This window comes from Piliocolobus tephrosceles, chromosome 7 (assembly GCF_002776525.5).
Source record: "Piliocolobus tephrosceles isolate RC106 chromosome 7, ASM277652v3, whole genome shotgun sequence".
NCBI lineage: Eukaryota > Metazoa > Chordata > Mammalia > Primates > Cercopithecidae > Piliocolobus > Piliocolobus tephrosceles.
The window spans coordinates 72,936,033-72,960,575 of NC_045440.1; the positions used below are offsets into that span (position 1 = coordinate 72,936,033).

The 24,543-nt window shown below is 38.1% G+C and overlaps 1 long non-coding RNA gene across 1 annotated transcript in view; it reads left to right on the forward strand.

Moving 5' to 3' along the window:
* The window catches only part of LOC111520945, a 214,493-nt gene that overhangs the window by 95,043 nt on the left and 94,907 nt on the right, over positions 1–24,543 (forward strand). Inside the window, exon 2 of the long non-coding RNA XR_002724811.2 lies at positions 22,800–22,925. This is a non-coding gene — a long non-coding RNA (uncharacterized LOC111520945). The remainder of the gene's footprint in view (positions 1–22,799; positions 22,926–24,543) is intronic.

The window sequence follows — 24,543 nt, forward strand, 5'->3', positions numbered from 1 at the left end:
AAGTATCTACAGTAGGCAAATTCATAGACAAAATGTAGGTGAGAGATTATCAGGGGCTGAGAGGAGGAGAGAATGAGGAATTAAATGCTTGATGGTTACAGAGTTTCTCTTTGGAATAAAAAAGTTTTGGAACTAGTGATGATGGTTGCACAACATTGTGAATGTAATTAATGCCACTGAATTGCACACTTCAAATGGTAAAAATAACAAACTTTATATTTTACATATATCTTACCACAATAAAAATAAATAAATAGGTAAGGCATATTTGTGTGGGTCTACATCTGAGTTCACCATTCTGTTCCATTTATTTATGTGTCTATCCCTCCAACAGTACCATGTTTCCTTGATTTCTGTCGCTACAGAATGTCTTGAATTTGTGTAGACTGAATTCTCCCACTAGTTTTCTTTTTCAAAAGTATTTTAGCTATTCTAGTTCCTTGGCCTTTCTGTACAAATTTTAGAATATCTTATCTATATCCACAATAAAAATACCTGGGATTTTGATAGGAATTGGTTAAGCCTGTATTATTATGTCGTCTTGATGAGTTGACACCTGCATTTTTATGTTTCTACATCCCTTTTAGGTTTTGTGTATCACAGTCTAATTCGTCTTATTTAAATAATATTGCCCTAGCTCTCTTATGTTTAGTTTTGGATGGCATATCATTTTTCATCCTTTTACATTTTAGTTATCTGATTCTTCACATTTAATGTTTGTTATGTTAGACAACATATAGTTTAGTTGTTTTGCTAATCTAGTTTGACAATATCTGACTTTTAATAGGTCTGTTTGGGCCATTTACATTAAAATAATTATCTGTATGGTAAAGTTCAAATGTTTTCTACTTTTCCCATCTTATTTATCCCCTTCATCCCTTACCCCTGCCTTCTTTTGCATCAATTAAAAATTTTTGGTATTTTATTTTCCCTACTATCATTTGCAGTATGTGTTTTAATTTTTTGGTTGATGTTGCTAGATCTTTGCATAGCATTACATCACTTCCCTTGTAACAGAAAAACCTCACAACAGTATAATTTAGTTTATTCTTTGTGCTCTTGTTGTCACACATTATACCCCTACATATTATATAAAACCCCAAAATATTATCATCATCTTTATTTTATGAAGTCATTTTCCTACCTTAGGAGTTCAAAAATGAGAGGAAAGGCCTATACATTTACCTGTACTTTTTTACCATTTCTGATGCACTTTTATTAATTTGTATATATCCAAGTTACCAACTGATACTGTATTCCTTTGAACTGAAGAACTTTTAACATTTTTTCACAATAAAGTCCTGCTTTTAACAAGTTCTTTCAGCTTTTGTTTGTTTGAATTTTTTTTACCTTCATTTTCAAGGACATTTTTGTGGATATGGAATGCTATAGTGTCCTTTTCTTTTCTCCCTCCCCAGTCCTTCAGTATTTCTTGTGCTTGTCGTTGTCTTTTTTTCTTGGGATCTGTGGTTTGATATCTTTCATTGTTTGGGAGAAATTATCAGCCATTCTTAAAATGTTTACTGCTTTGCTTTATCTCTCTCTTTTCCTTCTGGGATTCCAAGGATAGTATATAAGACCACTTGACTTTGTCCCAGAGTCCTGAATGTTTTGTTCTGCTTTTTTTTTTTTTTTTTTTTTTTAACCATTTATTTTTATGTGTTAGCTCAGTTTGGGTAATTTCTTTTTTTTCTTTTTTTTTTTTTTTTTTGAGAGGGAATCTTGCTCTGTCACCCAGGCTGGAGCACAGTGGCGCGATCTTGGCTCACTGCAAGTTCTACCTCCTGGGTTCACGCCATTCTTCTGCCTCAGCCTCCCGAGTAGCTGGGGCTACAGGCACTCGCCACCATGCCCGGCTGATTTTTTTGCATTTTTTAGTACAGACCGGGTTTCACCATGTTAGCTAGCATGGTCTCGATCTCTTGACCTCGTGATCTGCCCGCCTCAGCCTCCCAAAGTGCTGGGATTACAGGCGTGAGCCACCGTGCTCGGCCAGTTTGGGTAATTTCTATTGAGCTATCTTTAAAATTACTGATTTTTTCTTCAGTTGTCTGAAGTCTAGCAGTACATCCCTTGAAGGCCATCTTTATATCTGGTATAATTTCCATTTGTTTCTTTCTTTAGTTTATATCTATCTGCTGAAATTCCACCATCTGTTTATGGATGCTGGCTATATTTTTTCCAAAAACTTTAACACATTAATAACTATTATTATTTTAATTTTTTCTTTTGTAATGATTTTAGACTTACAGAAGAATTGCAAAAATAGTACAAAGAGTTCCTATATGTGCTTAACCCAGCTTCACCTAATATTAATATCTTATGCAAGCATGGTACAATGATCAAAACTAAGAAATTAAGATTGGCATAGTACTATTAACTAAACTACAGAATGTATTCAAATTTCACAATTTTTTTTTCTACTAAAGCCCTTATTTTGTTCCAGGATCCCAACAGGGTGCCACATTACATTTAGTTGTCATGTCTCTTTAGTCTTCTCTAACCTGTGACAATTTCTCAGTCTTTCCTTTTCTTTAATGACCTTGATGCTTTTGGAAACTACCATTCAGGTTTTTGTAGCATATCCTTCCCGTTTTTGTTGGTGGTAGTTTTCTCCAGAGATGATTGAGAATATTGATTTTGTAGAAATAGACCGCAGAGGTGATGGGCTTTTCTCAGTACATTGTATCAGGGAGTTCACGGTTATCAATATATTTTATTAGTGATGTTAACATTCATGACATAGTTTAGGTGGTATCTGCCAAGTTTCTCCACCATAAATTAATATTTCCTTCTTTATAATTGATAAATATTTGGGGGGAGACATTTAGAGACTATGCAAATATCCTATTTCTCCTTAAATTTTTGTCCATGAATTTTAGCATTCATAGATAGACCTTATCTGCAACAATTGTGAATGTAATGTTTTGATGGTCATTTTCTCTTTTTTTTCATTTTGTCTACATTTGTTGACTGGAATTATTTTGTAAAGATGAGTTGTCCCTTCTTTGTTTGTTTGTTTATGTGACATGGACCCCGGTAGCACCAATCTGTTTTCCATCTTTATAATTTTCCCTTTTCCATAGTGTCATATAAATGGAATAATATAATATATAATATTTGGGATTATTTCATTTAGAAAAATACATTTAAGTGTTGTCCATGTTGTTATTTAATTTGATAAGTCACTCCTTTTTACTGTTGTGTTATCCCATTGAATGTATGTACCATATTTTATCCACTTATCAGTTGAATAATATCTAGGCTACCAGTTTTAGCACTATGAATATAGCTTCTGTAAATATTCATATACAGACTTTCGTGTGAACATAAATTTTTAATACATTTAGATAATATGTAGGAGTAGGATTAGTGGGACACATGGTAAGTATATATTTAACTTTTTAAACTGTCTTCCAAAGTCGCTTTATCGTTTTGCATACATTTTGAAAATTCCAGTTGTTACACATCTTTGGTACTATCAGTTTTTATTTTTCAATTTTAGCCATTTCACTAGGTGTATAATGATATCTCATTGTGAATCATAGAAATTTTACTTTTTCTGTTTGATATATTAAACACCTGTGTCATAACTGAATATTGTCCTGTTGATTGCTTTGTTTCTTGACAGTTTTTTCTTTTTCTTTCCCTTTGGAAAATTCTTATAATAATTGGTTGAAATCAAGACGTAATATGTAGGATAGCACAGGCTGAGATTATTATTACTTGTGCCTGAAAATGGGCACAGGTTTTTTTCTTCTAGGTCTTTGATGTGGGGTTTAAGGTTTTCTGGTTAGGAGCCAAGCTGGGTTTGGGTGGTGACGTTGTTGCTACGATTACTCTTAATGCATCACTGTCTTCCAATATTTCTAGCATTACTTTGTGATCAGGATGAGGATTGGATTGCTGAGGGTTTTCATGATGTTCATATTTCACTCCCAGTTTTAGACTTTCCTGTGCACTTCAGAGATGTCTCTCTATACTCTTGTCTGTCCAAAAGTGGTAAACTGATGTTACGTGTTGTTCAAGACTTGCCAGCTTGGTAGTGGAAGAACAGTAGACATATAGTAGACATTGTGATTCTGGTTCAGCCTCAGTCTTAGGCAAGTCATGTTCCCCTAGGTCTTAGTGTTTAGGGCTTTCTCAGTGATCCTGTCTCCCCGGTGTTAGAGGCTCTTTTTTTTTTTAGATGGAGTTTCGCTCTTTTTGCCCAGACTGGAGTGCAATGGTGCGATCTCAGCTCACCGCAACCTCTGCCTCTCAGGTTCAAGTGATTCTCTTGCCTCAGCTTTCTGAGTAGCTGGGATTACAGGCATGCGCCACCGTGCCCGGCTAATTTTGTATTTTTAGTGGAGACATGGTTTCTCCATGTTGGACATGCTGGTCTCGAACTCCCGACCTCAGGTGATCCGCCCTCCTTGGCCTCCCAAAGTGATAGGATTACAGGCATGAGCCACCGCACCCGGCCAAAGCTCTCTTATGTTCTACATCCATGCCAGTTTCAACCTCTTACTCTAGGATAGTAGTCAACTTTGTTCTGCTTTTTCCCCTGGCTGCCATAAGTTTTCACTTGTGCCTTTGAATGCTGGGGCCTGGGTGAAGGAAGCAAAGTGCCTAGGGCACAATATTTAAGGAGATCTTCGCTGTCAGATTTGTACAAATGCAAAGTTGACACTGCACAAACCAGGAAGTGAATGTCTTTTTATATTTTGCCCCCTGGATGCTTTGCTTACCTCACCTGAGTCCTGGCTTTGGCCCTAGGCGTGACAGAGTTTTCTGCTCTTCCCCTACTGGCTTAAGGCTTTTTATCTAATAGGAAGAAGAATTTGGTTAGGACTTCTTGCCTTTCCACACTGGCATCTGTTCCCTTTCTCCAGACTCACACACAAGGGAGATGTTCCAGGTCTTCTCTCCTGCCCCAATACTGCTTATGAGCACCCAGCGAGATCTGTGGACAAGAAGAGCCTATGAGTGGATGTAAACTCCTGTTGTGTCTGTGATTCCAAGAAGATCTATAGTTTCACTCTATTCTTCACCTTAACAGTATCTCAGATATTATAGCTGAAATTTTACCAACTCCTTTGCTAACCCTGTCTTTTTCCCATGGTAAGCCTGTCTGTGGAAGCACCTATCTTTGCTTAGATGTCAGGCTAGTAGGTAGTCCCGTGTTTTTAGTTCTAATGAGCACAGGAAAAAATAATATTTGGGAAATTATCTATATTTTTCCTGTTGCTAGTGTAGGAGTAATGCTCTTTCTAGCTTCCTACATCTTACATAGAATTTTTCAATACTTTAAATATGTCATTTTCTTGTCTTCTGGTTTGCCTTTATTTTTACATAAGGAGTGAGAACTCACTCTTACCTCTGTTCCTCTGTATGTGATTATTAAAAATATCTGCTTTTATAATTTTCTGTAATTTTTCTCATAACTTCAACATTAGTGTTCAGGAATTTGATTATGATCTTCCTTGGTATGGTTTTATTTGTATTTATTTTGCTTTGGACTCACTGACTTCCTTAGGTTTGTGAGTTTAGTTTGTATTTTTCACCAAATTTGGAATTTTTCAGTTATTATTTCTCTAAATGTTTTTTTCTGTACCCTCTTCTTGCCTATTTCCTCTTGAACTCTAATTGTAAATATGATAGACTTCTTGATATTATTCCATAATTCTGAAGTTTTGTTAAACTTTTTAGTCTTTTTAGTTTTTCTGTACTTATATTTGCAAAATTTATGTTGCTTACCTTTCTCTTCTGTTTCTTGTCTGATGTTTTCTTTTGTTGAGTCTAAAAAATTGTTCTACTTATCCAATTATTTAGTTTTTTTTTATTTCATGCATATTATCCCAGACATTTCATTTGATTATTTTTATATCTTTAATCCATATCATTATTATATACATGTTTCTAAAAAATCCTTGTACATAATTGTAGTAGCCATTTTTACATCCTTACTGCAAAAAATACTGTTTTTCTCATTGCTTTGTCTGTTTCTCCCGACAGATTTTAAATTTGACTGAGTCACTTTTTTCCTGTTTCTTCACATGTCTAGTAGATATATCTTATCCATATTTGCCGACCACAGCAGATTCTAATATAACAATTAACAATAGGAGCAGCTTTAATAGTATAAATGCTATTAGAAATCAAAAGTGGTATTGATGACAAAAATAAATACAGGAACATCAGACACCTTAAATATAAGAACTTAAGAAGCAAAATTACTTGGGAGCATTGATCTCAGGAGCATCTTTATAACTCCTAATGATACCCTTTCTTAGCACAGCATAATTATTGATGATTAAAATGATGGCTTGAAAAGTCAGAAAAAAATGTGCTACATGTTCAGCACTCTCATTTAAAAAGGCAGCTAAGTGTGAATCATTAGGGAGATTCCTGCCTTTTCTCTCTTCTAGGTGTTTGATTTCAAGTTTCTTCTTGTAAGGCCTTGTCTGCTATGTGGAAGGCTCTTTTTTTTTTTTTTTTTTTTTTTTCCTTTCTCTTTATCTGGCTAATTTCTGTTTATCTTTCTGGTTTTAACCTACTGTTACTTCCTCAAGGAAGTCCTCCCTGGTTTTTCAGTCAAAATTAGTTCCTCTGTTATACACACTCTCATTGCACCCTAGACATTTCATCCATGGAGCTTAGTCATAATTACAGCAATTTCCACATTTATTTCTTTGGTGTTTATCAACACCACTATACTATGAACTCCATGAATGCACTGACCATATCTGTTTTAGATATCGCTGTGCTGCCAGTGAATGATAGGTTTCAAAAAATAACCTTTTGAATAAATAATGTTCAAACTAAAACAAAAACAAACGTTAGCATGTTGCAATACATCTACAAGACTTTGGTTTTAGTAAAAGTGTGCAGTATGACTAAATCCCTTACATATGTATTTATTTCTTCTTAATACCTGGTAACAGTGTATGTGCTAAATATATGTTGAAGAAATAATGCTAAACAACAATGAATCACACGGGTTAATTTTCCTTATAGCCAATGCTTCTCAGCACCTGAGACTTGATGGTAACTGGATATTTTTCATATTTTAGTTACAAATTTAAATACGCATCTATTTTCTTTTAAAATAGTGAAAGATACTTTAAAATTGTATTTGTTGTCAGATGGAAAAATGCTGAAAATATAGAAAAATACAACAGTATGTGCTTCATTAACCACTTCAAATCCCAAAGTTATTCCCATTTTACTTTTTTGGATCATAAACACTCCATAGAGTCAAACTACCACAAGTAAGTACATTTGTCTCACCAAGTATTCCCCACATGCAAGCTGATATATTCTATAACTCATGATACCCATTTGGTAGCTAGAGACAAAAATGTGTTTCCTGGGAGAAAAAAAAAAACAAAGGTTATGGTTTAATGTAATGGAAGATTAGGAATCCTAAGCAATTTGCTTATCAATCAAAACATTGGAAATTTTGAAAAAAGGAGCTGTCTAGTTAACAGAGTTTTCACCTGGGGCTCATTAGTGGTTCTAAAAGTGGGTCTTTCTCTAGTTTCTAACTAATGCTCTGCTGGGAGTTAGACCAGGTGTTCCTTACACTGATTTCCACTTAAAGCAACTTTATCTGAAAGCCCATCACCTTCACACCACACAAGTGCAACTCTGTTCGCTGCTTTCAGTAAATTAGCTCAGTCTCTACTACCGTGCAAAGACTAAGGTGAGTGGCTGGTTTCAAATAATAAGCACTGAGGACCCTAAATTATTTTGCCAGTTTGTTTTTGTTAATGGGAATTCAAGCTGTTCAAATTCTGTTGTTGTTTTCTTTTTTCCTTTTTAAAAACTTGTCTTGCCATATTGAAGGAATTAAGTAAGAGTCTTCTTAGTCACTTTAACAAATTTGTTGAGCAGTTAAAGCAGTAGGATAATATTTTTAAATGAAAAAATTTAGTTTACAACCATTTAGAGTTTACAAACAACACCTATTTGTCTTCTACCATGTCTCAATGAGAGTAACTGTCACTCAGCATGGCGGAGGAACTTGCCCCAATTCGGTCTGGTTTCTCCTTTCAAACTTCCCCACAGTTTTCCATAGTTAGAGCAGAGTTCCATTCCTCTTGTACTATGCCTTGCTGAGAAATCCCTTGACACATTCTTTCCTTTAATTTAATGTAAGACCTGGCCTTAAAATCTTTCTGTGTTATAGACTTCCTTTTGAAATCTTGGGCAGCTCTGAAAACAGAAAATATAAAACTGCACCAGACTGTACCAAAACCTATTCTGAGGGCGATTCAGCAGGTTTGATTATATGCCAAGTACCTATGAATACCCCAGGCTGAAGAGCTTTCATGAGCCATTATGAAAATAATGTAATTTTAATGGTTTAAGGAAATGGGAAACAAGGAATAAAGGATCATAAGGGGGAGACAACCTACAACTCCAGTGTAAATAGGGAGCCAGAGAAAGGTAGAATGAAGAAGTTTGAGACAGGTAATGTCAGAATGAATATATTATAATTGTGAAAGCAAATTGGAGTATAATGAGTATATTTCAGCTGTGTCTTCTAGATTAGATCAGGAGAATTTAATTCATATGGGAGAGAAGAGAATTGTGTCCTGTGTACTTAGAAGAGGACATGGGTTTCTATCTTCTTTGAGAAGCAGAAAGACCATTTTTCACGATCACTGATTATATAAAGACTGGTATTAGACTGACCACATCCTGATGCACGTGGGGAGGAAATGCACTTGGCATGTGGAGTAATCTGGGACCATAAGTATCCTCTTGCTAGAGAGGATTTGTATGTTTTCCTGTGTCTCTTTTAAAGGGCAATAAAATTTTTTTCACTTGGAAGTTGCATGTAATACATTCTGGGAATAGTACCTTATCATTAAATATTGAGTAATCTATGGTAGCAAGAAGAATCAACTCCTACATTTGTTTATTTTACTTCCACTGTAGTGTCCAGAGAGGAAGGTGGACAGTGCTTTCACTACATGAGACCTTTTTTGGGGTACTGATTTATATGACTGCCCTGGTGGGTGAGAAAGAACTTAAGACTCTCCCTAGCTGTGTGATGCTCCCTGTTTACCATCAGAACAAGGAATGACTCCACATCCCATCCCATTTCTCTCATGATCAGGGCATCTATGTTCTAGAGAGACCCATGGGCTTCCTCTTCCATAAAGTAGCTGGGGACATACCTCTTACCTTGCCTTAGGCTTCTAAAATACTAAATGCACATACTGGATCTACTTGTTCCTGTTACTCTTAGAGAAATGAGACAGTGGTTAAAAACCCACCTCTTTGCTTCCAAAGAGAGAGTGGTTGTTTGTATTTGGAATGTTAGGTCAATCTAGGAGCAACATTTGAAATCATTTCCCTGCTTGACCAATTAGGACAACATAGGATGTGGTCTATACAGTCAGTCACAAAGAACCATCATCAACAGATGATCTTGTTTAATTGTAAAGGACTTTTCTCTCACATACTTTTAAAGTATTTAAACAACCCCCCAAGAATGGATAACTATCACCCGGGTGGTTTTTTTGGATGAGTTGGATGAGGGTGGTAGAAATCACTTATATAAATGTACTTGAAAAACCATGAAATCATCTTTCCCCCATAGTCCTGTGCTGAAACCACTTCCTGGTTGTTAAGCCTTAACAAACAAGCACAAACGCTTTCAAGCCACTGAGAAGGTGTTATAGTTATGGTATGGCACCTGTAGTTAAAGATATAGGGGCCATACAATTTGGAACTAGAAATTGATTCAATAAAGCTCATAAATTTTGCTGATATTTGGGTCCAATATACAGTCCATGATACATTAAGGAGGTAAACACTGGATTTAATTGTTCGTTTCAGAAACCAGTTGAGCTGTTTCTGCTGCTCTTATCAGCCTTTGGTAAAAACACACATACTTAATCAATCTAAAATATGGGTGATTTATGATCCTCAGCAGGTATTTATTTGAGAAGGAAATCACAGCAGGTCCTGGTTCATACTTGTATAAGGCCCTCACAAAAATCAGCTTACTGACTACCTTTCAAAAAATTATACATGCATAACTCCAGTCCTTGTTTTGCTTTTAATGATACCAATGTAACTGAGACCTTCTACTTACCTGGTTTGGTAACCTGTGAGTGGGACCATAGGTTCCAGTTCAGGAAGTCAAAATCTCAAATAAAAACTAGGGATATAATGAACTCCCTATTTTTGGATTTGCAGCAGACAGAGGCAAGTGCATAGTTTTGAACTATATGTGGAATCTAAATCTCCTCCTTAGAGAGGTAATATGAGTATAGGCAAAGTGAACTTTGTTCTGTGAGAGGCTGTTAATGTCCCTGGTAAACCTGTGTCCAAAATGAAAGTGAGAAAGAGAGAAAGAATGAAAAGAAGGAAGGAGGAGGGAAGGAAGGAGGAAGGGAGGAAGGGAAGAAGGAAGGAAGGAAGGAAGGAAGGAAGGAAGGAAGGAAGGAAAGAAAGAAAGGGGGAGTGAACACAGGTCTTATCAGGGTCTTATGCTATTTAGTGTTCCTTTTTAGTATTTCTTTGGAACAATAGCACTTAGGAATTAAATGATATTCTCTGTCTAGCATGTTTAATGTGCTTTCATTCCTGTCCTGTGGCTTTTTCCATCTCCAAGTCATGAATTATTTCTGCAGCCCATTCAATTTCCACCCTCACTTTCTTCTCTTACTCTGCTCTTACAGTTTTCTGTCTAAATATATTTTTCTTTCTTCATTCTCTATACCAAGAGTAAAACTGTCCTCATGATTTTCACATGTGACTACATTTTTAACTATTTTATGAAATTTTTGTTGTTGACTTTTATAAAACTAGTTTTTACTTGCTATTAATTTAATATGAAAGCTATAGGACTATAGCTTATTTGGAATATTATGTTGAACTACCAAGAAATAGGAATTTCTATGGAAAACCCCAAAGAAAAAAAGGTCCTGAAAGGTCAAATAGGAAGCTAGATTACAATGAATATATTAACAAGAGTGGTCTAATATTTTTCAAAGTAGGTTAGGAGGAGGATTCAACCTTCAGGAATCATCCCCACTAAGAAGAGACAGTCATAGCCTTTGCCATTTTCAACCAGTTCCATACAATATCTGGGGTCTGATAGTTTCAAGAAAATAGGAATCTATTTCAAGTTAGCTTTGGGATTTGTGGCACATATTTGTAAGTCTTATATCATGTAAAAAGCTTATCAATAGTAATGAAGATCTCTGTAATGAGATTTCTTAATTCATGTTTTTAGAATCTCTCTTTGTATTTGATATTCTTAAGCCTCACTACATTTGATATTCTTAAGTCTCTCTTGTTAAATCCCCACACTTCTTATCTGTACTGTTTAACACATTCAAATAAAGTCTTTATCTTTTATTAATTGTAAAAAATATGTTTTTTCAAAGATCTTTTCTTCTCTTAATATGTTTTCTTTCTGGTACTCTTATCATGCGTATGTTCGCACTTCTACATCTATCCTTTATATCTATTACTTCTCTTTGTCTATATTTTCCTTTTTTACTTTTGAAAAATTTTCTTCTTGGAGAATTACTGAATCAGGCTTTCTATCTCTTTAAAATTGTTCAACTGCACCCATCCTACTGTTTGTCCCATCTACCATGCTCTTTATGTCACTGTTTGTATTTTATTTATCTAATATTTCCTCTTTTTTATTATTTCTGGTTCTATATGTTACAAATATTTCCTATGATTTTTCCTTTAAATATTCTTATCAGGATATTGGAAATTCTTGATTTTCACAACTCTGCTTCAGTGGCATATATTTAGCTTTTTGTCTTCTGAATTCATTGGGCTTCTGATGGTCTCTAGAGGTATCAGCTACTCAGTCAGAAAACATATGGGGGAGAAACTGAAGTCCATGCCACAAACTGTACCAGCTTTGGAACAGAAGGGACCAGATCACCTCAAGGAGAATGGGCCCAAATACCAAAAATTTACTCTTGGTGACCCTTGTTGCTTCTACTGTATCAGGCAACTCTCTTGGGCAGGATTTTACCTTTCCACACTTAGAAAGATCCTGCACTAGGGAAAATCAGCCTCCTGTGGTGGTATTCCAGCAGCCATGCAAGTTTGGAGGCAAAGGAGCTGGAGAACCAAATGCCCAAGGGCAGCTACTTAGCCAATACCCACTACCTGCCTTCATTAATTGTTCTCACAGGCAGGGCTTTGACCCACCCTGGTACAGATCACCAACTCCGGTGCTTTGGGCTGTCTGTGCCATTTCGGGGGAATGAATGAGTAGTTACTGTACCAACTAAAAAAAAAAAAAAAAAAAAAACGGGATGAAGGACAGAGAATTAAACAATTCCATCCAGCTTATCCTTTCACTGCCACTTGGGCAGCACACAGCCCTGGGCTGCAGTTGCTCACCTCCTAGGCACATCAGCTCAACATGGTCTCTAGTGTCAGCAGGGGAAGTTGTTTCTATTGTTTCCTGGAGTCCAGGCTTCTCTTTGGCTGCTATGGTTTATCCAGGTTTATTTTTAGGGATGGAGCTAGCAGTGTATGTACCATTTTGACAGTAAACAGAAGCCATGAAAGGAGTTCTAGCTAGTGCCTCTGAGGAAAGTCTCTTTTTATACACTGCTCAATGTCATTTACTCATTGAAAAGATATTTCTATAGTAAATAGCTAGGGGAAAATGCCTCAACTTTCTTATTGAACTTTCAGAATTCAGTGGTCAGATAAATGATTGTTCATTTCCTAACCTTTAAAAAGGTTAGAAAAACTTTGATATGATGTAATGTGACATTTGGTTATGTACATATAGCATGTGGTTAAAACTGCTGAATATCATTATAATTTTATTAATTTTCTGTGTTGAATTGTTATCACATATTTTGTCTTGCCCAATTATCCAAATCCTTGGTGACTATTAATTATTGAGGAAAAGCAAGCATAGTCAAGTCAATGATATATGCCGGCACTCCATGCTGTAGACAGGATCATAAAAATGACTGTATGAGCTGAAACCATATATATATTCTTAATAATCAATGGAGAAAGATTACAATTGTTCGTGACCTTTAAAATTTCTTGTCAAAACATTGAAATCTCTTTTACTGTTGGTTATAAATGTATAAGGAAATTTAAAAACATAGTAAAAGTTTTTTTTTTTAGTAGGCTGTAATTTAAAGCATTAGAAATAAGACTTAAAGTGCTTTATACTTTTGCAAAAGAACTTATGAAGAGTAGTTTGAACAATGTTTATCTTCTTCTAGGCTTTGGTGAATCTTGACACCCAATTCTAAGTTTGGGTCAGCTTCCAACATTTTATCCTTTGTGCTTTTAACCTTGTTAAGTATCTCTGAGTATCCATTTAAGGTAAAGATTTTTAATGGCATCAGTTCCTTTTCATCACTACATTGAAAAGATCCTTTTCATCCTTTTCATCACTACAATTTTTTGCATTTATGTTGGTAAGTTCATCTTCACCATGTTCTTCTGGCTGCAAATCTAGAGTCTCTCCATCAGTGGCAGTGTCAACATTCCATAAAAGTTATTTCTTCTAGAACTCTACATTCCATACAAATTTTACTTCTAGCATCATCACTTTTTCTATTTGTGTGTGTGTGTTTCAATTTCATATTTGTTGGCCAGTTTCTTTTTCTGATTATCCATTTGTGTAAATGTCACATGGGTTCACCTCTGGGAGACAAGGCACTGATACCAACACACACTTTGCTATCTGTGCATGAACTGAATAACTGAGGCGCAGTGACCCATCACCAACAGACTGGAAGAAGTAGCATTAGTGGTGCATTGTTTATGATAAGCATCTGCTATTAATGTAGTGATCTGTGGAAAAAGAGCTAGCAGCAAAGTCTGTACTTTATACAATTACTCCCACTTAATATACTGTGAAATTTGTTGGAGGATTGCTGTTATTTAACTAAATAATTGTAAATGAAATTCATACATATAGAAACTATGCACAGTTAAACTACCCATCTATATTTTATAATAAGGCCAGTCATTTGCTAACTGGATGACTGTGGTGGCTGTAAAAGTATGCCCTTCACATGTCTGCTAGAGGAAGTGTTTGATAGGTGGCTTCAGGGGCTGAGATTTGAGCCTACCAGTGTGTTCCTACCAGGCCTGCACTTCCTATAGGCTACTCCTGGCCAATGCCTAAATTTGCAGTGTCTGACTTTGGCAACTTTTGCTCAAGGACTCCCCACTAGCTGAGCTAAAACTTTTAGAAATGTATTCCAGTCTGTGGCTCTTCCTGTGCAACCCTCCTTCCTTCCCTCTTCTTTACAGGGGTTATACCTGAATCCCGATCCAAAGGCTGTCCCACCTCCTCTCTTTCCCTTCCGGATATTTCCTCTAATAAATCTGTTGCACATCTAACCTCATTTTGGCATCTGCTTCTCAAAGGTTTTTTAATACAAGTAATTCTGAGAGTGGTCCAAGAAAACCTGAGTAACATGGAGATTTGGAACTGGATCTGTCGTCACCTGGCAGGTGAAGAGAATACCATCATGAGTGCCATGGAAGATATAGGGAGTCCCTGGAGTTTAATTTCTCAGGTGGTGACCTGGAGAAATGTCCAGATGAAGTAAAATGATTACAGATGTGATGATTTGAGCATTTGGAAGAACACCTACAAAGTCTACAGAGCTGGCTAGTTATTACTAAGTTGTATAAGTGCCCCACAGAAGGATAACTGGAAAGAGGGTCATTAACAAGCAGTTACAGGGTGACAAAGAGGTCCTTCTCTCTTGTGCTGAAAGTGCAGAGGTAGTTAGGCAGTAGACTGATGATCCAATAGAGTCATGGAGTGCCAGAGATGTCTGAATGCTCGGCCAAGGCATGTCTGCCAGGTTAAGGTCAGAGCACTGATTAAGAAAACCTGAGATCCTGAAGCTCGGGTTGGGGACAAGACATCTGTTAATTTATTTTATTTGTTTGTTTCTTCATTTAGAGATGGGGTCTTGCTGTGTTGCCCATGCTGAATTTGAACTCCTGGGTTCAAGTGACCCTCCTGCCTCAGTTTTCTCAGTAGCTAGAACTGGAGGTGCTTGCCATTTGCCAGGCTCAGGGACAGGAAATCTAAATGGTTGGCTCTGAGGATGTTGACTCTGCACAACCTCCTGAGCCACAGAGCTTATGATGAGGGGGCCCACCCTGGGGAGACCCACCCTCTTCTAGTACAAGCTAGCACTCCCGGTGCTGGAAGCCATTGCACAAGCTGCTCAGCAAAGGCAACAGGTGCCTCTCAGGAGCTGCCCCACCCACTCTTCTGGCTGCCAGTTGGTAACCAGCCAGTTGTTAATCTCATGGTATTGTTCCTCCAGTAGGAATGATGGAAAATAATGATGACACAAGAAGTTGTGGGAAGACAAAGGATAATTTAATTCAGTCTTGATCAAAGGAGGGACAGAGAGAATAGACTACTCAGCAAAAGTCAGGCATGTAATGGGGGTGTAAACCTTGGTGGAAGAGGGATATTCACATGGAAGAGAAGAGGAGAGGGAGGGGAATTCTATACAAAAGGCATGGGACACAGAGATTTTAGAAAATACAACATTTTCAGAAGCTGAAAACAGTTCAGTATATCAGAAGCACAGGCAATATCAAAGAATATTGAGAGATGAGATACGGGTTGTGCAAGTGCCTTGTATGTTATCATATTTAGCTTTTCTGAAGAACAGTATAAGTAAGCCCAGGATGAATTTAGCTGTGGAGGGAGGGTGAATTACGTGATTGTATTTATGTTTATCAACAATTACTTAGTGTCATAAAATTCTGTGTGCATATATGCACCAGTGTAGTTATCCTTCTTTTACTTTAGTTGGTAGCGGAAATGAAGTTGTTAGTTTTCAATAAAAATGTTACAGAAAAGGGGTCCCAATCCAGACCCCCAGGGAGGGTTCTTGGATCTCCTGCAAGAAAGAATTCAGGGCGAGTCCGTAGAGTAAAGTGAAAGCAACTTTATTAATAAAATAGAGGAATAAGAGAGTGGCTACTCCATAGACAGAGCAGCACTTAGGGCTGCTGGTTGCCCGTTTTTATGATGGTTTCTTGATGATATGCTAAACAAGGAGTGGATTATTTATGCCTCCTCTTTCTAGACCATATAGGGTAACGTCCTGTCATTGCCCTGGCATTTGTAAACTGTTGTGGCTCTGGTGGGAGTGTAGCAGTGAGGATGACCAGAGGTCACTCTCATGGCCATCTTGGTTTTGGTGGGTTTTAATAGGCTTCTTTACTACAACCTGTTTTATCAGCAAGATCTTTATGGCCCTGTATCTTGTGCCAACCTCCTCTCTCATCCTGTGACTTAGAATGCTTAACTGTCTGAGAATGCAGCCCAGTACGTCTCAGCCTTATTTTACCCAGTTCCTATTCAAGATGGAGCTGCTCTGGTTCAAATGCCTCTGACAAAAACATTCATGATATAAACTTTATTTTTAAGATTAGATGGAATTAGAGCTATAAATTGACCTGGAACTTACCCCCTTAAAATGTCTATGGAGATTGTATACATGGTTTAGAAAAGCCAGTCAAGTTGAATTCACTAGATTTTCATCTGAATCCTGTTCCTTAGGAGGCCTTTTTTTTTCCCCCCCAGAGGAAGGCCAATTTTTAGTGTCTTTTTTTTTTTACAGAACTCTTCCAGTCAGAATTTGAACTCTTCCAGTCAGTATTTGTTCTAATAGTTTAAAGAGAATGACTTTAGAAAGTTATTTGTGGTGGCTCAGAAGCCAAAGGGAAATAAAAAGATTTGAAAATTGTTATAAAAATTAAAGGTTATGGAGGAAGGACAGCTCTGTAATACACATTTGGGTTTTCTCAGGAACCACCTAAGGTAGTAGTTGTCCTTGGATGCATACACTTCTTCCTGGAATCTCGACTTGATGATAACCTGGGCTTACAGAAAATAATGCCTTTGACCTGACCTCTGTGTGATTTCTTTTTTTCTACAAATTGGAACCAATACATTTTAGAATAATTGTTTTGTATTTCTTAGTGAGATAGCAAATAGTTGGAAAGTTGGTTCCATTAAGTAGCTGCATAAAAGATTAGGATTTATTTTAAATATTGTTACAAGGGTTATTTGATGTTTCAGACATGAAGATCCAAAGCAACACAATAAGAGAAAAAGATTTTGTCTGACAAACATGGATTTTGCTTTGTGTGGGATAGAAGGAGATGCATCAAATTCTTTCCTGGAATTTTCCCTAGGATTCTCTAAGTGTGGACTTAAATATTATTTTTGTATCTGTATTTTTGTTTGTTAACAAGATATTAAAAATGGACATGATGAGAACTGAAAATGTCATTTCCTGATTGGGCAGGATTTGGCTGATCAATGGAAAACAGTTTTGTCATGGCTTCAAATGGATTCCCTGTGAATCCTTCCAGTACTTCCAATTCCAGATGCTTCATAAAAGCCATCAGTATAATGAATTAGACAGAAATATGAATCCCTCATATGGTATTTTGACCCCAGCTGGTAATATGACTGTGATCCGAGGCAAGAATTTCCAGAAGTACTAAATGCAATTGGAATAGCAGCAACAGATATTAGTTTCAGCTATCATGGTATCAGATTTTCATTCTCCTTCAGCCTGGTGCTACATGAAGAATACAAGCAGTCCTGTGAGATACTTCCCAAGTCTGAAGCTTTTATGTCCGGATCCCCAGAATCTAAATCCCTACTTGCACAACAAAAAGAGAACCTGGAAATATGTTGGGAAATGAGAGTGGGGATAACAAACCTAACATTCATTAGGAATCTGTCCAACATGGCTTACAATGTGGTGCACTGACAGTAAAGTGGCCCAGCCCCCTGGGCCCCAGAGGAAGAGTTAAAAGACACCCAGCAGCTGTTCCCTTTTCTCCAGAGGCCAGAAGAGGAAATGGGTTTACACTGGAGCAGGAGGGATTTAGCCTGGTATATGAAAGGATTTCTGCCTCAAGGTAATGCTTTCTCACGAAAAGCACAATCACATCACCTGCTTCTGTTATTTAAAAACACAGAATCTAGTGTCTTCTGATGGCAGGTTAGAGACCACTGATCCCTGGAGTTCAAGAGGCCCACCGGATGGCTCTTGTTAATATTCCAAAAAGCCTAATCATACAGATTAAACATTTAAACACTACTATTCTGGTCCTCGAATAGACTACTAAGAATATATTTCTGAAAACCCTTTTAATGGAATGATATTGGCTCAGTATTATCTCATGTTGGTCATATGCTCTTATTTTAATAAATGTTTTCTGTGAATGCAAATAGATAATTTGTTTTGACTTAATTTTAATCGTTTGTTTGCTGGTCAAAATTCTACAAAACTTGGGTCCGATGAAAAATAAATAAAAAATTAAAAAGAATCTGTTGGTGTTAAAAAGGCAGTAATCTGCTTTTCTATCTGCTTTTTTAAGAAGGGGACAGCAGAATGTATTACACTAGACTTGACGTTCAGATACATCTGGGTTAGAAGTCTAACACTTTATACACTATCTACAAGCACTTCTTCTAGCCTCAAAAAGCCTTTACTTTGCTTATTTTACAATAATGATAATACTCAACTTGCAGATTAATTGTGTCTATCATATGAGAAAATATCACATGTTATATGTGCACATGCAAGACTAGTCTTGAAGGTCTCTTGTTCTGAGGAATGTGGAAACACAGAAATAAATTTTCCAGAAAAGAAATTAACAAATACTTGAAGTCATGCAATTAGAAAAGGAGAAATGTTGTCAAATGGGCTTCAAAATGATGAAGTCATACAACCATTGCCTCAAACTCACATGCTTGTCTGTTAGTTTGTCTTCACTACATAAATGGAAGGGACTATTGCAAAAACATAAGCAATAAGAATGAAGAGCTCTCACTAGTGACAGCAATTTTATTTACTTTTTTGCTGTCTCTGCCTTCTTGGTTATTCATCTTTTTACTAACGGAGCTTTAACACAGTTGGTTATGTACTCAACTCATATATTATTTATAGGTTCTATGTGTTGTGATTTATTCATTGACTTCTCAAGGCTTAACCATTCTTTTAATCCATTGAAAAATAAATGTGATATAGTTCTTTGGAGCTGCTGTCTACGTTTTTTGTTTGCTTTCAGCATTTTACTAACAGCTCACTCTTACAAAAGAGATAACAGGGAACCCAAGTTCCTGCATTAGACCAAATTTTTCTTTGGATTACACCAAATCTTTTCATTGCCTTCGAGTTGGATGGGCTGTCCTGCTTCTCTTACTCATGTGTAGGTGATATTTTGCTTTGTCCGTTCTGCAGGTTATCCGGGTGTTTTACAGACAAGGCTGAATTGAAGCAGACACCCCACCTCCTACAGAAAAGGGCTAATGGCAGCTGCCTGGATATGGCAGCAATTTTGGAGGTGGACAACAATTCAGTGTAGACACGTTTGTGGCTCTTCTGTGGATAATGCCAGCCTGCTTTTCCCAGGAACATCTCACTTGGAGCTTCTCCTTCTGCTTTACTAGTAGCAATTTATGACCAGAGCCATCAGCTGTATATTTAAACTTGTTTTGAGGTTTCCAAATAAGTATAATTCAAAAGTAGACCTGGATGGTTTAAGTTAGACAGACACAAGGTTATGATGAATATCAGTCCTTGGCGAGATTGATTTATGTATTCTTTTTAAGTAATAAGGAAGCATCTCTATTTTATGTTACAAGAAAGAAAGTTCTGATCTGAAAGGCTGAATGTTTCTATTTCTTAAAGCAAATCAGAAAATAATGGTGTGACTGCGTATGGTGAAGAGATAAAGTTTGGATAGGATAATCTTTTCAGGCAAAATTATCTTAAAGGTTGAAATGATTCTTTTAAAAGAAAGAGTGTGTAGAAATGTATAAAATATATCATGTTCCTGTATTAGACAAGAATTCCAGAGAGGCTGGAAGGTTCATCCTCAGAAGTTTATACTTAAAAGATAAACTCAAGCTGTGTGTTTCCCCTAGGGGCTGGCTCAGCCATTAGAAGACCAACCATGTCCGCAAAGGCCAACACTGTCAGCCTGTCCAAAGTTCATCTTCCTAGTGGAACTTGCCTCAAAATGCAATTAGTAGGACGTTTGTAGAAATCTTTCAGTGTATGGTTACAGAGAGTGTCAGGTTGACTGTGCTTAGGAGGAGGCAAGGCCTTCTGCTATTCATTTCTGAAAAGTGCAAAGATCATTTGTTTGGATTGCAATGTATTCAACATTTAAATGCACTTACTTGTAGAGTCCTAACTGCCCTTCCCATGGCCATTCATAGAGATGCTTCCCAAGATGTTACACAGCCAGTGGCATGAACTCCATCCTGTGTTCCTCCCTCATGATTTGGAGAGCCTCTGTCATAGCGTTTTGCTTTCTCTTTTTTCTCACTTCAGATGTGGATTAAAGTCTGCACTCACAGCTTTCTCCGATAGTTTAAGGATATTTGATCCTTCAGTATTTATCCATTATTGGCTCTGTTTACCCAAGGGAAAATTAAGTGCAGGGCCTTAGAACAGTGAGCGCTTTAATACGCGGATGCATATGCTGATCTCTGACAGATGTTGGTCTTTGGGAACAACAGAAAGGGGAGGTACGTCATTCACTTGGGAAGCTGCTTGTGCAAACTGACTGATCCTGCAGGTGCCCGGGCAGCGTGGCCATGAGCCACGAGCAATGCTGAGAAAAATGTCTCATGCAAGGGCAACTCCTGAAATATTACGATCTTTCACACACACACCCAGCCAGCTGGCAGGGGATTCCTAGCAGTGCCTCCTAGGAAAAACAGTGGTTCTAAAAGGTTTTCATTTTAATTATATATTACTGGGCTTTAAGGTTTAATTTTGTGTTTTCTATGAAAAGAGAAGTTTTATTTGTAGTTGTTACTAGCCAATCATATTTCTAAGTCTACTCAGTTATGATCATTTTCTCAGGCTAAAAGGCATAGTAGGCAAGGTGGCTTTTGTGCATGTCAGGTGTGTGTGTTTGTGTGTGTGTGTGGTCTCATATATTTAAGGTAGGAGAAATCCCTTCAGGTAGATTTCAGTAAAGATTTTTTGGTGGTTTTTGAGACAGGGTCTTGCTCTGTTGCCCAGGCTGGAGTGCAGTGATGCAATCACAGCTCAGTGCAGCCTCGACCTCCTGGACTCAAGCAATCCTCCCACCTCAGCCTCCAAAGTAGCTGAGGCTACAGGTATGCACCACCATGCAAGACTAATTTTTATTTTTATTTTTTTGGTAGAGTCAAAGTCTCACTCTGTTGCCCAGGCTGGTCTCAAACTCCTGGGCTTAAGTGATCTTCCCACCCTGGACTCCCAAAGTGTTGGGATTACAGGCATAAGCCACCCCAGCAAAGACTCTTTTGTTTCTGATTTAACTTTTCAACTAGAAAAGTTTGGTGTTCACGGAGCCCCACAGCAATAAGGTGACATCTTTGTGCAAGTGCATATTTTCCATTTTTCCATTGCCCTGGTCATTTGTATGAGGGGGGCAAATGCAGGGCTGCCCCAAGAGCGCCTTGAGGCAGGGCTGTGTCTTAGTCACCTGGGCATTCCCTGTGCCTCCTGTGGTGCCTGTCACATGATGGGTGGGTTCTTATGTGCTCAGTGAAGTCAAGCTCCTGACAGAGACAGGTGTCCCAAGCTCCCTACGCAATTTCCATTGTGCGTGATATTCCAAAAAGGGAAGAAACCCTACCAGAGCCGTCGTGACTCTGAGACTTTCAGAACTTTAGGAAAACTTTAGTTTCGTTGTGCATACAAAACCCTTATTTTTTCAACCATCAGCTGATGTTGTGACATCATTGGTCTAAATTACCAAGAATATTTTGTCTGATGTAGGCACTCTGTAGTAGGACTCTGGATAGATGCCATTACCCTGAGACCTCCACATTCATGAAGAGCTGCAGCCCTGGAGCCAGTCTGCTGGGGTTCAAATCCAGACTGTGGCTTCCTGGGTAACTTTGACGGCTCAGCCTCTGGCTACATCAGTTGGTGTGAGGATTAAGCAAACCAATCCATGTAAGTGCTCAGATCGGAGCCGTGCACACACTACATATCCAATACATATTATCATATTTGATTACTGAATTCTCTGATAATCTCTTTACCAGGGAATGAGGTGAAATCTAGAGGGAATTCTTGAACTTTTCCTTCCCTGCAGTGACTCAGAATGTGGTACTATAGGGGCTTTCTGAGACGTCAGTTCTGCTCCTCCCCTCACCCTGCAGCCTGGCTCTGACTTTCCACCCTGGTTCTGCTCCATGCTGTGGCTGCCTCTCCCCTGTCCCTTGTCTTGGCTCTAGGTCTGGATGGTCCTGGACTCTAACTCACATTCAGCTCAGACTCACCCTGGTGCCAGTCGCCCACACTATCCTGTGTGTTGTAACTTTAAGTGGCTGAAGGTCTCTTTCTAACATTTTAACTCAAGGGATTTGAATCACGTTTCCTGTCTCTTAGGAAAGACAGGGATTCACTTTTCAAGAGCATGGATCAAGTAGCCAGCCACTCGGTGGAAAGCACTGCTCTCAGTGCCTGGGACACAGCAGTGAACAAAACAAAATCTCTGTGTTCATGGAGATCTCATGCTAGTGAGGGAGTCAGACAGGAAGCAAATGGATATTTGATTGAATGCCAAGTTTCTGGTGCAAATTTTCTCAAGGGTTGCAAAGTAGTCATCATAATAATTTCCACCTAGGGAATATTTACCCCTATGGGGCAAATCTGTCCATTTCTGCCCATCTGAGCAAGTAAAACACAGGACTGCCATAGTTATTGCGGAGCTCCACGAAGCAAGCAAGAGTCATTATTGGTTTATTCTCTTCCTTCCAGGAAAATATTTGCCATGCCTGCAGCATCCAAGGATCAGTTGGGGCCAATGTAAAGCCAGTATTATAGGATACTTCTCAGACTGACAGCCCAATGTCACTGGAAACCACTGGGCCACAGGAAAGGCAGGTAAGGATCATGGTTATAGATTCAGGTTTGGTATCAGACAACCGCTTTAACTTTTAGGTTCACTGTCACTTACCAGTAGAATAACCATGGGCAAATTACTTAGCCTCTCTGTCTTAGTCTTCTAGGGTTGCTGTAACAGAATACTACAGACTGGGTGGCTTCAACAACAAATATTTATTTCTTTGAAGGCTGGGAAGTCTGAGATCAGGGTGCTGGTATGGCCTGGTTTTGGTGAGGACTATCTTGCTAGTTTGAAGTTGGCAGTCTTCTTATGTCCTCACATGGGAGAGAAAGTGAGCTCTAGTCTTTCTCTTCTTGTAAGAAGACTAATCTCATTATGGTGACTCCATCCCTATGATGTCATCTAAGCCTAATTGCCTTCCAAAGGCCCCCACCTTCAAATACCATCACATTGGCATTTAAGGCTTCTACAGATGAATTTTAGGGTGGGTGACACAAACAGACAGCCATAACACTCTCTAAAGCTCAATTTTCTCATCTTTATAATGGAGACATGTAAGTATTTAGGTTGTGGAGTTTCATGAAGTTTAAATGAGATTATGCACCCCATATTTGACATAGTACAAAATAAACTGTACCTGATGTTTAAAGTCAAGCTCATTTTGACCCCAGGAAGTCAATAAGCCTATTTAGAGCATTCAAGAAGCAGAGCTACTGTTTGTCTTCTCTGGGCTGCCACAGGTGTGGTGGAGGTTTCCCAGAAGGCAGCAATATTTTGTTAAATAGAGCAGCCTCTTGGATACCTGGTGAAACCCAATCTCTTAGACATCATCTGTGAACATGACGAGCAATGCCAGTCCTTAGGGAGATGGCACCCTTAGGAAGCAGGCAGGGGTTAAATGGCGCAGTTCAGGGCAGGTCTTCAGTGATGTGGGTGAGCAAGTGTGGAAGGGAAATCAGATTACACAGAAGCTGGGAGACAGGAAAAATGATAATGATACTGTAGTTCATTTTCTGAATTGGCTAAGCAGACAGATGCCCCAAAATTCACCCAGGTGGCATGAGGGCCCAGGCCTGTGTTAGCAGATGTATCCCAATGCTGTGTGCCTGGCTTGGATTCATTAGCAAGAGGTAGGGGTTTAGGGGAGGGGATTTATTTTATCTTTTTTTTTTTTATTACTTTTTGAGAAAAGGTCTTGCTTTGTCACCTGTGCTACAGTGCAGTAGTGCAATCACAACTCACTACAGCCTCTACCTCCCCAGCTCTAGGGATCCCCACACCTCAGCCCCCAAGTAGATGGGACTAGAGATGTGCACTACTACATTTGGCTAACTTCTTTTTTCCTTTCTTTTTTTTTTTTTTTTTTTTTTTTTGTAGAGACAGGGTCTCCCTGTGTTGCCCAGGCTGGGGCGGGGGGAGGCTTAATACAGGTATAACAGGATTATAAATTTATTCACATAACTCAGCTGTGCAATGAAACTCTACATATTTTTTACATATTTATTTTTCTATAAATTCTACAAATTCTACCTATTTATTTTTCTCAACTGATCTAATCTTCCTGGGCCCCATCTGCTGGATCGTGGGGTGATCAGGGATTTATGATCAAATTCCAAGCTCACTGTCTTCCACTGTGATAGTTTCTTTGGAACTAGT